General features: G+C 42.2%; 1 protein-coding gene across 1 annotated transcript in view; it reads left to right on the top strand.

Moving 5' to 3' along the window:
• The window catches only part of CAMK1D (calcium/calmodulin dependent protein kinase ID), a 189,528-nt gene that overhangs the window by 1,270 nt on the left and 172,644 nt on the right, over window positions 1-15,614 (top strand). The window lies entirely within an intron of this gene.

Raw genomic sequence — 15,614 nt, 5'->3', positions numbered from 1 at the left:
GGAGGGCAGTGCTCATGTGGTACATGAGATCTAGTGTATGTACTTGAACAATGGAGGGCTGGTACATGAGATAAGGAGTGATAGTGGTATACATGAGCTTAAGTGCAGTGGTCTGGTACATGAGGTGAGGAAGGACACTGGTATGGTACACTAGGTGGAGAAGGACACTGTTATGGTACATGAGGTAAAGAAGGACAGTGGTATGGTACATGAAGTAAAGAAGTACAGTGGTATGGTACATGAGATGAGGAAGGACACTGGTATGGTACATGAGGTGATGAAGGATACTAGTATGATACATGAGGCGAGGAAGGAAACTGGTATAATACATGAGCTTAAGTGCAGTGGTGTGGTACATGAGGTGAGGAAGGACACTGGTATGGTACATGAGGTAAAGAAGGACAGTGGTATGGTACATGATATGAGGAAAGGCAATGGTATGGTACATGAGGTGAGGAAGGACACTGGTATGGTACATGAGGTAAAGAAGGACAGTGGTATGGTACATGATATGAGGAAGGACAATGGTATAGTACATGAGGTGAGGCAGCACACTGGTATGGTACATGAGGTAAAGAAGGACACTGGTATGGTACATGAGGTGAGGAAGGACACTGGTATGGTACATGAGGTAAAGAAGGACAGTGGTATGGTACATGATATGAGGAAGGACAATGGTATGGTACATGAGGTGAGGCAGCACACTGGTATGGTACATGAGGTAAAGAAGGACACTGGTATGGTACATGAGGTGAGGAAGGACACTGGTATGGTACATGAGATAAAGAAGTACAGTGGTATGGTACACGAGATGAGGAAGGACAGTGGTATAGTACATGATATGAGGAAGGACAATGGTATGGTACATGAGGTGAGGAAGGACACTGGTATGGTACATGAGGTAAAGAAGTACTGTGGTATGGTACATGAGATGAGGAAGGACAGTGGTATGGTACATGATATGAGAAAGATCAATGGTATGGTACATGAGGTGAGTAAGGACACTGGTATGGTACATGAGGTAAAGAAGTACTGTGGTATGGTACATGAGATGAGGAAGGACAGTGGTATGGTACATGATATGAGGAAGGACAATGGTATGGTACATGAGGTAAAGAATTACTGTGGTATGGTACATGAGATGAGGAAGGACAGTGGTATGGTACATGATATGAGGAAGGGCAATGGTATGGTACATGAGGTAAAGAATTACTGTGGTATGGTACATGAGATGAGGAAGGACAGTAGTATGGTACATGATATGAGGAAAGACAATGGTATGGTACATGAGGTAAAGAATTACTGTGGTATGGTACATGAGATGAGGAAGGACAGTGGTATGGTACATGAGGTGATGAAGGATACTAGTATGGTACATGATGTGAGAAAGGACAGTAATATGGCACATGAGGTGAGGAAGGATTCTGGTATGGTACATGAGGTGAGAAAGGTCAGTGGTATGGCACATGAGGTGATGGGGCGGGGTTACTGTGGTATATGACCATATGAGGGAGGTCTGGTATATGTACATTAGGTAAGTGAAGTGAGGTTTAGAGTGGTATAAGACTTGAGGTGAGAAGGACTTTGGTATGGTACATAAGCGACAGAGAACAAGTATTATTCATGAGACGAGGAAGAACAATACATGATGTTAAAGATGACAGTCATATGATACATATGATATGGGGGACTGGTGTGGTACATGAGTTGAAGAAGCACTTTGGTATATAAGGCAAGAGAGCGGAGTGGTACATGAGAATAGGAGAAGCAGCATTGTGTAGGAGATAAGGAATGATGGATGAGGTACATGAGGTAAGGGTGGGAGGAGGTAGTTTTGAAGTGTTAGGAGGATAGTAGTGTGATAGATATGTCACAGGATGAGCACTTGCCTGACTGAACTGTTACTGCATAAGGTGAAGATCACCGTCTGATTGACAGATAATCATTATGTTCTGTATAATATATCGATAGTTATGGGCAGTACACAGATGCTGTTCTTTCCAACTTTCCAAACACTATCCCTCTGTTGGATCAATGTTTTATATGAAAACATGGTTTAGTATTTTAAATAAAAGATTATATTGTACGGAATATGTTTTTCATGACAAACATTCTATATGGGAAAATTCTATATTGTATTCATGTAAATGTATTTTATGTTGGATCAAGGACTAACTATTGATCATGTGATTTTGTGTAATACAATAGACTGTACATACGTTTGTGTCTAGGGCTTACTTGAATGTTGCAGACATGTGTTACAGTTCCTACACAGTCTTGGAATCAATGAGTTTTGGTACAATTGGCCCCTGACATTCAGACATTGATGTTCTATATATTTAGTATATTATTAATGGGGAATGTGCTTTAGATAGCTCCTATTGGAGAGATGTAGACGAATAAGTCTTGAATGGACATTCTTTTGTCTGCAGTAGGTAGGTGTGTATGGGGTAGGTGTGTATGACAACTATGATGCATTCCCATGTAAACTTTGGTTTAGATTGAAAGGCTCTCTTCCAATTTTTGTTGAGGTAGAGACCTGTAATTTTAGCTGAGGCCATGGACTCTTTCAACATTCTCACTTTGAAACAAAATGGGAAGATAAATGAAAACTCTAAAATGAGACAGTATTATACTCCACCAGATTTTCACTGTCTAATCCTGAATGATAAATATGTTGCATTTTATTACTGTCTAGTCTTTTGCGCCTCCTATTAGTTGGTTTAGTTATATTACAGAAAATGTTCCAAAACCAGCATAGCAAAGCCTACTTCTACAGACAGAACATTTCCCTGATGTTAACACTAGTTGTAAAAGCCTCTTAAAGTGTCCTAAACACTGTGAAGCAAAGCACATGAGACAGGTTTTGGTGCAAGTGTTTCTGGCACATTTTTCTCCCCAATTCTACAGGGTAGATAGATGGCCAAGTAAAATACAGCTCTTAGCAACTAAGGACCCATGGTTCAGGGTACTTGGAAGCCCTGAGTACCAAACTACAATTAAAACCCACCTATTGACCGCAAAGTGCCAACATTGCCCTTGCTCCCTGCTCTGTCAATTGTATTGGCTCCCTGAGGACTCCAGTACAGTAGAAAAGAGTGGCAATTCAGATTAAGAAGAAACTTGCGACTTGGAACAGGAGCTACAATAATAATCCAGCGATGTCCATGCCTTTAGTCCTAGGCGTGATGATTTAAAATAACAATCAGCAGGTATGGACTTCCTGCAGGAAGATTCCTTGAGTCCTGTCTGGCAAACTCTGTCATGGGGTGATGGCCTCTAGCACCTTGTCATAGGTTTGCCACACCTGTGTTAGTTCATCTTTAAATTAAGGAAAAATATTCATTTTAAGGGCTGCTAACAATATCAATTTTTTTTTGCAAACTCTATAAACAGTTTTAAACAGAATGCAAAATTAGGTGATATAGAGTAGTATGTTAATTCTTTTACTCGACAAATTTTAAGTTTGGGCTGGTGCATTTCCTATAATGCGACATGTGCTGCAAAATCATGTAAAAATACAGTAATGAAGTCCCTGGGAGTCATGCTCACTTCTGGCTTTGCTTCTACAGGTACCATGGAAATAAATACTTTGGTGTGTTTCCAAATCACTGGCTAGGTTTATGAGGGGATAAAGTATGCCTTTTGTGGGAAGCTAAGACCCATTAGTTGTGCTACGGATATTAACTTCTAACAATGCACTGATTTTGGACATCCTATTGGATCTTCCCAACTGTCATAAATTGTCATAATTATTATTTTTACTCTCTTCTTAGGCTGTGATAACTGTTGTGCTTGAGATGTGTTTTTGAACAGAGTTTCCATTTGTACAGTGATTGAAAAGCAAATTTTTAAAAGCAATTCTTTAACCTCTTCACGCTCTGCGCCATACATGTATGCATATTGCTCTGTATGCATATTGCAGCAAACACGCACCGACCGGGGTATTAACCCTTCCGATGCCGCCGGCGAAGCCCGGCACTGAGCCCCATGAGGGAAAATAGCACCCGAATGACCGAAATGTTCCTTTTACAGCATTTGACGTCATATTAAAAATGTAATAAAAAGTGATCAAAAGGTTGCACAGTCCTTAAAATGGCAGCAATGAAAACATTGGCTTACTTCACAAAAAAAATTACACCTCACACAGCTCCATACACCAAAGTATGAAAAAGTTATTAGCTTCTGAAGATGGCGAAACAAATTTTTCTTTCATCCACATTTGTTTCATTTTTGAAAATGTATTAAAACTCAATAAAACCTATGTAAATTTAGTATCCCCATGATCGAACAGAACCACAGAATAAAGTAAATGTATCATTTACAGTGCACAGTGAAAGTCGTTAAACCTGAGCCCACAAGAAAGTGACGCAAAAGCATTTTTATTTTCAAATTTCTCCACATTTTGATTTTTTTTTCCAGCTTCCGAGTACAGGGCATGGAATAATTATGTCACTGAGAAGTTAAATGTGTTATATAGAAAATAAACCCTCACACAGCTCTGTAAACAGAAAAATTAAAAAATGATGGCTTTTTGAAGGTAGAAAGTGAAAAATGAATGAAAAAACACTGCGTCCTTAAGGGGTCAATCATTTCTTAAGATGTAAACATATGGTGGGAAAAAAATAGTGTTATAAAGGGAAACTGTCATCAAGAACAGACACAGGCTTCCCAGATTAACTCTGCCTTATCCAACCAGTAAAATCGTTCCCCAAACTTTTACTGTCTTTGTTTATGTTGGATCTGCCCACTCATGTGTGGCTCTGCCCAACACCGCTTTGCCCCGCCTATCACAGGGTGTGTGAAATGATGACAAGATCTTCAGTTCCCCACACAGTGCTCACTGCTAAATTTTCCATGCAGTGAGAGGGACAGCATTCTTGTAAAGAGAGGAAGTGGACAGAAAAAAGACCTTCCTGTCTGCTCAGGCCAAGATTTGAAGAGACACTGAGCAGTCAATCAAAAGAAGATAGTGGGGTTCATTGGCAGCCTGGAAAAAACATGACTCTTCTTTCTGAAAGTAGAGTAATGTCTACTCATTTGCATATCAGAAAAATGGCTCTATTTAAGGTACAACGCCTCAGTGGAAGATAATTTTAGGTGATGCGGAGAGGACATTTGCAGGTATTACTGGTGTGATGGGTAAAATTCAGGTGACAGGTCTTTTTTTAAAAGCGTAAAGTCGAATAGTTTTAGCACAGCTGCAGAGAGCCTTTGACAACAATTCCAACAATACCTATGTCATGCTTCTGGCTTCTTCATATCCTGAGATATAGGGCTAATAGATATATGATGCTATCTCAGTTTTTCCTGAAGTGTGCGGAATTTCCTGGTTGTGACATCAGCTAAGGGCATTAAGGCTACAGCATTGAGAACATTCACATAAAACTGCACAAACCCGGCCAATCAGGGCAGTTTTTGATGCCCAAACACGGAATGGAGTAAAATTTCTATTATTTTTCTCAACCTGTTATCATCCACACCTGCTTTTGACTTCAAAAACGGCATCTGAAAAACTGAAACATGTGGACGCACCTTCAAAACTGGAAAACGCATAGTAACATAAAAATGCATGCAAGCCAAGGTAACTAATTTTGACACAAAAAACTGTATATAGCCTGCCAGACCCTGTAGTGTATAGCTTGCCTGCCCCCCAGTATATAACCTGCCAGCCCCCCCCAGCAGTATATAGCTTGCCAGCCCCTGTAGTGTATAGCCTGCCAGCTCCCTGTAGTGTATATCCTGCCAGCCCCCTGTAGTATATAGCCTCCCAGCCCCTCTAGTATATAGCCTGCCAGTTCCCTAGTATATAGCCTGCCAGCTCCCTAGTATATATAGCCTGCCAACCCCTCCCTGTAGTGAAAAAAAATTAACTGTAGTCACCTTTCCAGCGAAGGCCCCCCGTTGGTCCTCTTCTGCTTCCAAGGCTCGGGTGCCTCTTTGGGTCATTCCGCTCCTCTTTCCCCTCTTCGGGTTCTTCCACTCCTCTTCGGCTCCTCTTCTGGTCTTTCTGCTCCTCTTCAGGTCTTCTCGCTTGGCCAGCACACAGAATGATGTCAGTTGCTTACCGATGTCATTGTTTGTGAGCCACCGGCACCTGAAGAGAAGCGGAATGAGCCAAAGAGGAGCAGAAATACCAGAAGAGGACCCGAGGAGGCACCGAAGCATCAGAAGCAGAAGAGGACCTACAGGGAACATCGGAAAGGTGAGTACAGTGTTATTTTTTTAATAGACTCGAGTATAAGCCGAGTTAGGGTTTTTCAGCACAAACTTATACTCGAGTATTTATGTATTATTCATGGAATGTAATTGGATGGCCTGAAGCATGCTTGTGACATCACTCAAGGTCCTAGAGTTTTTACATGCTACCGGGACTAATATTCTCCTGCACTCAGCAGGCTATTGATAAGGAGCGTGCGCGCCTTCTCGTACCCCTCCCAAAAGCATCCACCCACCCTCCTCTCTATATCCACCATCTAGATACGGATTCCCATGGCACCTGATCAAACAAAGACACCCAAAGGGACAAGGTAAAAATCCTGCTAGCAGGCAAACGGCTGCAGATAGCTAACAAGAGTAAAGTAGACGCCCTCCAACAATGTTAAAACACTGTTCCAGTGCATTTCAGTCACAACTTAAAAACGCAAGAGGCCAGTTTCCCTGCAATTATCATGGCTGACATTTTCCCAGTTTCAACCTTTGTTAGTATTTGACTACATTTTTGCTGTAATTGTGGCAACCAATTAAGCCCACATAACAAAAAACGCACTTTCTCATATCTGTCTTATCTGTATTTATCTAGCTTTACCTATCTTAAGCTACTTTATGTATATTAAGGACATCTACCCTCAGATTAACTGATGGTTGATCCATCGTGCTGATATTGCCCATCGTGCTGATATTAGCTGGAACAGCTGCATTTTTCAGTAAAATACTTTTATTTGTTATTAAACTTAGGACCCTTTCACACTGCATGTGTAGAGATGGCTATGGCGCCTGATGGCGGTACTGTGCACTGTGGAACACACAGCAGTGTAAAAGTAGTCTTAGTCTGAGTTGATCTGAAGAGCACCTCTTGGAGATGCAGGGAATTTATTTATTCACTCCCCCGGCCCTGCTTTGTCTCACCTACAGTATTTGCAGAGAGCAAGTGACGTCACCAGCCTCTGCAAATCTCTCCCTCGCCGCTACTCAGGTGGCTGAGCAGGCTGTAGCAATGCGCATGCTAGAGATTTCCTCAAGCTGTAAAGTTGTTGCTGAACCAAGGAAGACTCTATCCTGATTGAAGTGGAAAATTAAATGGTGCCCACCCTCATTTTTCTTTTAGAGTGCCCGTTAGGGTGTGTCATTTACAGAGCAGGAGAAGAGAACAGTACAGTGCTCACATCCACCACTATTTACATGCTACTTTCATAATCATCTCAATTTGCGTCTTAAAGACTTAGACACAGTTGAATTCTATTTGGTGGTAGCCCTAGACATAACTCCCCCCTGAATATGTGTAGCAGAGTGGTAGCATCTGATAGCACTATCAAAAAAAACTTGATTGTGAAAAATTGATTGTGACACTTAGGCCGGCGCCACGCGTAGTGCTTTGTCTGCACTTGCAAACGCAGACAAAGTTGCGCCCACCAAGGCGGGCCTCGGCCCGATCGCATCGGCGTTTCTATGGAAACGCCTGCGATCGGGAACGAGCCGCCGGTGTTTCGCGTTAAATTAACACAAAACACCGGCGGCTCGTTCCCAATCGCAGGCGTTTCCATAGAAACGCCGATGCGATCGGGCCGAGGCCCGCCCCAGTGGGCGCGACTTTGTTTGCGTTTGCAAGCGCAGACAAAGCGCTAAGTGTGGCGCCGGCCTTTGAAGGTGACAAAAAAGGGTTTTGTTCCACAAAAGGATTTCTTTACGCAAACAAAGGTCATTTACAAAAAAAAACATTACAAATTTTGTATTGTTGTTTGCGTATTGACCCAGAAAAAAAATGTGGATATGGATAGTGTAAGCAGGACCAATGTTATATTATATAATAGGTCTCTGGAGAGATCATTTAAAAGGATAGGTTTAAGGACAATAAAGCATCATTTAGGAAATATATTTTATATTCACAGAGAGCATAATTGTTGTCCAGTAAAATGTGGTGTTGTTACTCTTTCAGGCTCTGCAGTCTGTTAGTTTGTGATATTCTTATTTCCTCTCCAGTGAAGCATCCCATGTTTATATTTGCCTGCACTTTGCACATCATGCTCTGTGTATGTGTAATTCACTCTGACTTCAGTGAATTGCCTAGAGCTGACTAATGATTGCAGAAAAAAAAACAGGCATACGTCGGAAGTAGAGTGGATATGGGGTTTTTGCTCGAAGATAAATATACGCTTCTTTCTGAAAGGTAGAAAATGTTTTTCCTGTTTATGGCAAACACATTTTCCTTAAACTTTAAAATCATGAGATAAACCCTCTCAGTACAAAGAAGGTATATGCTATATTACACAGCAGGCACCTGCCATTAAGTACCCCAATCTGGGCTGCCTTTTATCACATAGTTAACCTGCTTTGTTTGCTAAAGGAATCTGTAACGTTGCATTTTCAATCACCAAAACTGCTGTGGCAGCTAGCAACCAATCTCGGATAAGCTTCTGTTTTGCAACAGGCCATTAATATGAGATCTGAGCTTTGATTGGTTACTGTTAGGATCAGTGGATCCTCTGGACCACCACGGGAGATGTAACTAGCCAACACCCGGAACCGGAGCCTAGCGGCACCTGGTATTCACCAGAGCCCGCCGCAAAGCGGGTTGGACTTGCTGCGGCAGGATACCACTAGGTCGTTCCCAGGTGTGACTAGCCCACGGTGGCAGCCGAGGTTGAGGTACCTTAGCGGATGACAAACTCGTAGTCAGGTCCAGGCACAGGGTCAGGGCAGGCGGCAGAGATGCAACGTCAGGTTCAAGTCCGGGGTCAGCAACAGGAGGTCCAGGCAGGTGGGAACGGGAACACAGGCACACAGCAACAGGGAGGAACACAGGTAACACGGCAACACAGGACTCAGGAACGGGAACACACAGGAATACACTGGAACGCAGGAATACAGGAATACGCAGGAACACAGGAATACTCGCTTGGAAGCTCTCTCTAAGGCTAAGAGGCACAAAGATCCGGCAGGGAATGATGGGAAACAAAGGGTTATATACAAGACAGGAAATGACCAGTACTAATCACCTGTGCGCTGGCCCTTTAAATCTTGAGACAGTGCCGCGCGCGCGCGCCCTAGGGAGCGGGGCCGCGCGCGAGACCTAGTCCGGACGGGAGCGGGAGCCAGGAGAGGTGAGTGCACAGGAGCGGGACCGGGGCAGCGGAGAGAGGCACGGGTGCACACGCGATCTGCGATATGGATCGCGGGGGTGCCCGCAACGGAGGCACGGGTGCACCCGCGATCCGTGGTATGGATCGCGGGGGTGCCCGTGACAGTTACTATAGGCAAGGAGTATAAGATGCTTATGTGTGAGGTAAGTTGAATAGAGATAGAGAGACAGACAGATAAAGACAGAAAAAGGCAGACAGACAGAAAGAGAGACAGACAGATATATAGAGATAGTAAATTTTTTGTTAACCCATTCTATTTTGTTGTAGCTAAGAGAAGTTATATACTATTCCTGGCAACACTGGGAGCTACATTTCATTAGATAAATCCAGCATTTAAGTAATATACACTCACCGTCCACTTTATTAGGTACACCATGCTAGTAATGGGTTGGACCCCCTTTTGCCTTCAGAACTGCCTCAATTCTTCGTGGCATAGATTCAACAAGGTGCTGGAAGCATTCCTCAGAGATTTTGGTCCATACTGACATGATGGCATCACACAGTTGCCGCAGATTTGTCGGCTGCACATCCATGATGCGAATCTCCCGTTCCACAACATCCCAAAGATGCTCTATTGGATTGAGATCTGGTGACTGTGGAGGCCATTTGAGTACAGTGAACTCATTGTCATGTTCAAGAAACCAGTCTGAGATGATTCCAGCTTTATGACATGGCGCATTATCCTGCTGAAAGTAGCCATCAGATGTTGGGTACATTGTGGTCATAAAGGGATGGACATGGTCAGCAACAATACTCAGGTAGGCTGTGGCGTTGCAACGATGCTCAATTGGTACCAAGGGGCCCAAAGAGTGCCAAGAAAATATTCCCCACACCATGACACTACCACCACCAGCCTGAACCGTTGATACAAGGCAGGATGGATCCATGCTTTCATGTTGTTGACGCCAAATTCTGACCCTACCATCCGAATGTCGTAGCAGAAATCGAGACTCATCAGACCAGGCAACGTTTCTCCAATCTTCTACTGTCCAATTTCGATGAGCTTGTGCAAATTGTAGCCTCAGTTTCCTGTTCTCAGCTGAAAGGAGTGGCACCCGGTGTGGTCTTCTGCTGCTGTAGCCCATCTGCCTCAAAGTTCGATGTACTGTGCGTTCAGAGATGCTCTTCTGCCTACCTTGGTTGTAACGGGTGGCCATTTGAGTCACTGTTGCTTTTCTATCAGCTCGAACCAGTCTGCCCATTCTCCTCTGACCTCTGGCATCAACAAGGCATTTCCGCCCACAGAACTGCCGCTCACTGGATGTTTTTTCTTTTTCAGACCATTCTCTGTAAACCCTAGAGATGGTTCTGCGTGAAAATCCCAGTAGATCAGCAGTTTCTGAAATACTCAGACCAGCCCTTCTGGCACCAACAACCATGCCACGTTCAAAGGCACTCAAATCACCTTTCTTCCCCATACTGATGCTCGGTTTGAACTGCAGGAGATTGTCTTGACCATGTCTACATGCCTAAATGCACTGAGTTGCCGCCATGTGATTGGCTGATTAGAAATTAAGTGTTAACGAGCAGTTGGACAGGTGTACCTAATAAAGTGGCCGGTGAGTGTATATTCCAATATGTTAGTTTTGCAGTATATTGTAAGAGCTATCAGAGTCCTTAGAGTTCAGACACCTTAGAGAACCAATAAAATACGTTGAAACTGATTAAAACAAAAAAACAAATGGTAAACACTGTAATGGAAAAAAACTCCCAAATGTTCAAATGGAAATTTTGTCATTACAGCAACCATAAAATTTTTAATACAAATTGATCCAAAGGTTGTACCGTTCCCAAATTTGGATTAGTGAAAACGTCACCTTTTCCGATAAAAAAATGACCCTTTACTTTGCAAGCTGAAGTAAGATAAAGTTACAGCTGTCAGAATATGGTGATACATTGACTTTTTTTCCAAAGAAAAAAGTAGACGAGTCATTTAGAACACACAGCGAAAGCCATAAAAACAAAGCCTGTGACTGCGTTTTGTTTTTAATTTTTTACAGCTTCACAGTACACTGCACAGAATATTAAATGGTGCGACTAGGAAGAACAATTTGTCCTGCAGAAATAGAAAGTATTTGGTTTTAAACAGAAAATATAAAAAGTTTATCTTTTGGAAGACGGGATATACAAAAAAAAATGGAAAAGGACATTCACGTGGAGGTCTGAGAAGTGTCATTTGATTTCTAACATAAATGTCTGATTGTTGTTTCTTTACTCTTTCCCGGGTAAATTTACAGAAAACATAATTATGTTATAAATGTCAGTCATCATAATATACCACCATATTCTAAATTTCCAAATTTACCTGCTTGTGCCGAGATATTATGTTCATAAATGTTTCACATTTTAGTAGATAAACAGGAACAAAAACACTTTCATATAAAGGTCCAGTGAAGGAGTTAATAATTACTGTATATCTTAGGCGGTTCCTGGTAGAAATACTTAGTCATTTCAGGCTTGTTTCATAATATATAGATTCATAATAATGTCCTTCACTTAATGCACAGTAGATAAATATATTGAGTAGGCATCCTAGTATTGCAAAATTATTTAGAGGAAAAAGCTTTGAGTGCATAGGTAGTAGATTTTATAGTGCAGAAGTCAATAAGGAATTGGCATTTCAGTGACCTACATCAGTTCTATACTGTAATATCATTATTTATAGCTGAAGGCTACTGTGTTTCTGTCTCTGGTCAGCAGCAGTGTATTGTTCATGTTATGCAGTGGGAATGTCAAATTGATTAAATCCAGTTTATAGTCGCTATGTAAGCATTTCTTTTGGGAGCTCGTGGAGGGGTCATAAGTATGTGTTTTGTGTTTTTTGTATGTGTTTTTTCCTATTCACAAACAAATTACCATATATTTTTTACTTCTCCCATATTCATTAGAAATTAAGTTTAGACTGATTCTATCTGTCTATATAATCTGTCTATAATATCACGTTAAGTGTTTTTAAGGATAACAGCAGTATATGCTGTTTATTTCATGTGTTTATTTTATACTTCCATCTCAAAAGTTTTAAAGACTAATGAGGTTTCCAATGTTTTTAACTACATTGGTATTGCTTTAGGCATTCACCATGCAGTATGAATAACATGATAACTTTATTTTCCAGTTCTGGAGATCTAAGGCAGACAAATTAATCTACACATCCACTACCGCTTAACCAATCTACTGATTAAAATTTCCATTTGCTATTCTCATTATTATTTCTATTTTTTAAAGAAAACCTACCATCAAAATCAAGGATTATGAACAAGGTGGGCAGTGGTACTCTTTTCATATATGTTATCAATGTCCTCCTTCCTTCTAAAATCAACTTTTAAAATGATGTTTATGAAGGTGGCACCAGAGCTGCAGATTTACAGGCTGTTAAACTGTCTCACCCTGCCCCTCTGCTCATGCTCAGCACTCTTCCTCCCTTGGCCTGATGAAAAAAACGACCTGGGAAAATTGGAGAATAAGAGGGTCTATCGACCTTTGGATCTTATATCTCCAGTGACAGACAGAGGAGACACAAAGAGCACAGGGGCGCTTTTCTCGTGCAGTATCGTTAAAAATATGTTTGAAGTAAGAAATCCAATTTAGTTGCTCACCTGATGGCACAATAACATGTGCATGTAGATTAGAGTCCCTGGCGCCGATCTTCGTTTTCTATCTACCTTTTTCCGTCCTTGTGGACTAGCAGGTAGTGTGGTATAATGGATAAAAGTTCTGAATTCCAGACTGGAGTAGCTCGAAGAAGCGCTCAAGGGGATCAGGACAACAGAAAGTTACTGATTCTTTTTATTGGTTGCTACACGGTTTGGTTCAGAACTTGAACCTTCGTCAAGCATAAGTTACATTTACTTATATACATACACTGGAATGAAAACGAGGTGCCCGCAGCAACTTCCGGTCATGTGTTCACCAGGCCTCCGTTCGTAGATAGACAGTTATCAATCTAAATCATAAAAACTTTTTTCACTATAAAACACATATTATGCAGTACATTGTTATTAAAAAATATAAAAGAGGGAATAGAGTTTAAGAGTGAATTGCAAGTGACAGGCTGCGTTCCAGGACGTCGGGCTCATTGCCTGGCAACCAGAGTTCTACAGAAGCCAAAAACGGTAAAACAACCTAAAGCTTGTTTGTTGATTCCCAGAAGTTTAACTTCCTGCGGAGAAACGAAGGTGTATTCCGGCAACCAGGAATCCTCTGAATGCCGTGAGAGGTGAGATAGCAGGAAGTCTTTTCATGGCCGCGTGAATAAAGGTCTATCACCTTTTTCATTATATTGGAATCTGTGGCCTTTTCTGCTTTCTTGTTTGGACTTTTGGATCCTGCACACCAGGACCTTGGGCCGCATGCATCAAACAGAGTCAGCGTTTGGTAACTACATAGGTTGCTGTCTTTTTTCTTTTTTTTTTTTAAACCAATTCTCCGCTGCTTGACAAATACAAAAGAATCTATAATTCCGGGTTCCACTCTGATCCAGCATGACTGCTCCCGTCACCAATAGTCCCTGTTTGCATACAGAAGCTCAGGTGTGGTGATTGGTCAACAGTATGCCCCCCCCCCTACAGCCTGTTACTATCACTGGCCTCAGCTGTAATGTGTAGCGGGTACACTCTGACCCCATGTAATGAAACATCTAGTAACTTCATGGAAACATATAAACAAAAAAAAAACAAATAAAAAAATAAAACATCTTTCCACAATAAACCATAGTATTCCCGTTTGTTTAAAGGGCACCTACCACCACAAATCTACCTATAAAGGTAGATTGGGTGGTAGGTGGATCAATGGGACTAATCCTCACGTCCCCACACTTTTTTGTTAACTTTTATTAGACATATACTCAAATTTACTTATGCGGCTACTGGGGCGTGGAGTAGCCGCATCTGAGGTTACACGAGGCGGCTACTCCACGCCCCGGTAGCCTCTTTTCCCCTCCTACTCACCCATCTTCGGCGCGCAGCTCCGCGTAGCTGCGCGCCCTCGTCAGGCGATCCTGCCGTCTGTGCATGCGCAGAAGAGCAGGCCCGCGCCTGCGCGGTCACTGCTCCGAAGCTGCGCGCCGAAGATGGGTGAGTAGGAGGGGAAAAGAGGCTACCGGGGCGTGGAGTAGCCGCCTCGTGTAACCTCAGATGCGGCTACTCCACGCCCCAGTAGCCGCATAAGTAAATTTGCATAAATGTCTAATAGAAGTTAACAAAAAAGTGTGGGGACGTGAGGATTAGCCCTTAAAAGGGCTATCCTCACGTCCCATTGATCCACCTACCACCCGATCTACCTTTATAGGTACATTTGTGGTGGTAGGTGCCCTTTAAGAGTCAACTAAAAAAATGGATTAGAATTTTTTTTACTTTTTTTTTAAGCAGTCCACCAAAAAGTTTGGTTTGGTAAATAAACACATCCTAAAAAAAATGCTATGAAGTATCTGGTTATTAAGGCCTTTCCGTGTCTGGTAACACAGGAATTCAGCGAGAATACACCGAGTGGAATTTCACCATTTTTCTTGTTGATTGTGGACACCGTTTTATACATTTGCAAGAAATCTTCTTGGATTAGTGTACTGTGTTCCCATGGTTACTTGAGGTTGAGCTTATAGTAGAATAAAGTGATGTTAAGGAAGGAAATAAATTGCAATATAATAAATAATGGAGCGCTTCTTTATATGATTAAACCGAGTGAGCTGGTGCTTTATTAGTGTAGGCGGGTGTCATATAATGTAGAAACCACTATTAGTGTTATATAGGGTTACAGCAGGGCTGCTTATGATTAAGACTATATTTCTATGGTTCCCCATTTACATGGATTTCCTATTAATGACATTTATCCCCTATCAACAGTGGATCCGACCTCTGGGACCCTCATTATTGGCAGAATTCTGCCATAGGCTGAGATGAGCGACTCGGGTGAATCCTGCACAACCAGACATATTGCGAGATTGGTGGCTGAGCAGTAAATCCAGCAAATTGATGCTTCTACCTACTAGCTATGGCTGCAATTGACCAGATGTGTCTCCCTGGCCAATCACAGACATAGCTAGTAGGTAGCGGCAGCAATTTGCCAGCAATTTGATCTGCTGTCAACGTGTTCAGGATTGCACACGACGTACCCAAACCCCAGACCTGAAAATAAAGTTTGGGTTTGCTCATCTTTACTTGTAAGCCATGTCAGAAGTCCCATAGTTAATGGAGCTGCAGGACAAGTTCATCCTGGGCTCCATTGGTTTCTATAAGACTTCTGGGATGACTTACCAGATGA

The sequence above is a fragment of the Engystomops pustulosus genome, chromosome 4 (genome assembly GCF_040894005.1).
Source record: "Engystomops pustulosus chromosome 4, aEngPut4.maternal, whole genome shotgun sequence".
In the NCBI taxonomy this organism is placed as follows: Eukaryota; Metazoa; Chordata; class Amphibia; order Anura; family Leptodactylidae; genus Engystomops; species Engystomops pustulosus.
This window is presented reverse-complemented; position numbering and strand designations above follow the sequence as displayed.